This window comes from Silene latifolia, chromosome 3 (assembly GCF_048544455.1).
Source record: "Silene latifolia isolate original U9 population chromosome 3, ASM4854445v1, whole genome shotgun sequence".
NCBI lineage: Eukaryota > Viridiplantae > Streptophyta > Magnoliopsida > Caryophyllales > Caryophyllaceae > Silene > Silene latifolia.
This window is the reverse complement of record NC_133528.1, coordinates 53,733,908-53,736,924: the sequence shown is the minus strand read 5'-3', so window position 1 is coordinate 53,736,924 and position 3,017 is coordinate 53,733,908.

The following is a 3,017-nucleotide window of genomic DNA, read 5'->3' as shown; positions in this document are numbered from 1 at the left end:
TCTTAGCGGGAATATCAAACAAAATGAAAATCTTTAAGACAACGGTTATTTCTAACCCGTTGTAGATAATACTAATCAATTACGGTTTCAAACAAAACCGTTGTCTGTTTGGAAACAAAATACAACGGTTTTTTTTTATACCATGTTTATTACTTTCCAATAAACAAGGTGTTGAAGTGTTGTATTATTCACACATATATACTCTGAGCTTCCCCTCCCCCACATAATATCCTCAAACACTGAGCTTCCCCTCAACCACCAGTCTACCCCATCGTTGTCGCAGTCATCGTCGTCATTGCCATTGCCGCCGCCAGATCAACCCGGATTCTCCTCTTTAAAGAAGTAATAAACTCTCCTCTCTAGAGATTTGTTTATTATTATAAGTATGCATTGTTATTATTTATTTATTAATTTCTACTTTAGATATGGTTGAAAGGCGGAAAAGAAACGATGGAAATGCGTCAGGCGACGACCCAGGTGATGAGAATAATTTGAATCACACTGCGGGTCGAATGCGCCACAGGGTTTCCCTAGATGCAATAAATTCAAAGATACATAATCCTTTACAATGAGATAAAGATACGGGGTTGCCATATGGTGAGAATATCGGGTATTTTGCAAGTTGGATTGGTTGTTGTGTAAGACAATATGTGCCTCTCAGTACGCCGCATATTCGTGAATTGAGTAAAATACGGAACACCATGCTAATAAACAGAATAAAGGTATGTATATACAATAATAAATGCTTTAGCTGAAATTAAGTTACTACTTGATATGTGTATTAGCCAAAACACTTGTACCAATTATGCTCATCATATATGCAGTTAGCTTATGTTGTCCCCGAAAAGTATAATAAGTGCCATAAAAAAAAGACAGGGGAAGCCCTCAGTTCTTGGAAGTTAAAGATTGCTGAGAACCACTTGTTCAGCAAGGAAACCGGGCAGATGAACAAGAAACAACCAACAAAGAAATATCCTTATGTCAGTCAAGACCATTGGGATAGCTATATCGCTTATAGGGAGTCTGACAAGTTTAAGGTAACTTAATAATAATAAATAAAAAAGTATACTTAGTTTAGTGTTTGGTCATGCTTACGTTTCTTGATATAATTTATTTGATGAAGGATATGAGTGAGAGGAACAAGGCGAACATTTTAAAGAAAAAGACCGTCTTTTACGGCTCCCGAGGTGGTTATAGATTGATTAAGATGAAACTTGTAAGTACATAATTCTTATAGTATTAGACTATTAGGTGTTTAAGTCGAATGTTATATATGTTCATAGTAATCATACATATTTTGAGAGGATATCAATGTGATGAATGAAATGTACGCAAAGCTTGGAAAATTCAGTCGTTACGACGCTTGGGTGGAAGGTCACCCTCCTAAGAACGGAAAGACGGAAACTGAATATGATAAGGACATCAAAAAGAAAATTGTAAGTTTGACTTAATATGTCACTCCTACGGCAAACTAGTGGTCAGAGTTATATCATTGTGAGTTTAAATAAAATTTAGTTGCTTAATGGTTTTTTGTGTATGTAGTGGATCTGTGAGAAGGAGGTACAGGAAGGAAAATGGAAGCCTCAAGGACGTGATGACATTCTTGTTATTGCAATCGGCAAAGCAGAGCATCCAGGTCGTGTGAGGGGGTATCGACGCATGTTGGTATCACTAAGTATTTTGGTAAAACTACTCGAAGGATGATAAGTGGTGATGATTCCATGAAGGTAATCGTATAAATACTGTATTTGAACCAACTTAATTTATAACTATATATGCTGACATTAATTTCTACTACACAGCTATAGAAAATGGCCAGGTTGATGCTGAGAATGTTGGAAACTAGGGAAAAGCCATCAGAAGAAGAGTTGGATATGGTTCAAGAAGTCATAAAGGAAGTAGAGGAAGAGGAGGAGGAGGAGAAGGAGGAGGAGGAAAAAGTGGTAATAATATTTATGTCTTATATACAATGTGTTATATGATTTGGAAAATCAGTACGTGTTATATGGACAAGTGTTAATGTACAGAAGGAAGCCGAGGAGGACATGGCAAGGGAGAAGGAAATGGCAAAGGAGACTGAGGTGGGAGCCGAGGATCGATATCAGGCAGTTGAAGAGGAAGAGGAAGCCAGAAAGGCCATGACACAAGATGAGATTGAGGTAGTTGATGATCAGACGTTCTTCTCAACACTGAAAAAGGTAATAGCTGCTAGTTTATAGTTATTCATCTCAAGACACGTTTTTTACTTATGAAATTTATTAAAGGTAGTGAATGTATGTGTACTAATTGATTAAAGCTGTCGTGAAGGGCGATTACAAGGTGGCTTGTCGTCTATTCTATTTACAGGGGAAACAGAAAGTTGTTATTGCCAGGGGATACGTGTTCGCTTACGACCGGCTTCAACAAGTTAAGGTTCATGGTATACCCCTTCGTGACAAATGCAGGAAAGTGGAAGTGTCTCAATTATATAAAGACGAGTATGGGGAAGTAAAAGTACCATTTCCTAATAAGGAGGTCAGTTATTTGAAAGAAGCCCTAAGTTCTTATGTGCATTGGCCTGACAACCCCATCAATGTTGTCATCCTCGAGGTACCTATACGTTAATTATTACTTGTTCTTTAAATATATTAGGGTACGAATATTAACATATCGTAAGTGCTTTAATCTTTACATTTGCAGAAGTTAAGCAAAGCCATGGCGGCAGCTAAAGCAATTACTACTACGTCAATGGCCAAAGTCACCGAAAGGACTACGGCTTCCCCCAAAAAGAAAACCACAGGACATACAATATAAGCCAGCAACTTTTGTTGTTGCAGTCAAGCCTTCTTATGATTCTTATTATGAATCGTGTGAATATAAGAAAAAAATGAAAACTACTTCGCTGAAGGCTTTGCACAACCTGGTTGTAAAGATGTCACTTAGAGGGGATATAGTCATGATTAACATTGAAGAGTAAATTATGGGCGCAACTGATATAGCCGTACTGGACCCGAAGCAACTGATGGAAGTTGTCGACT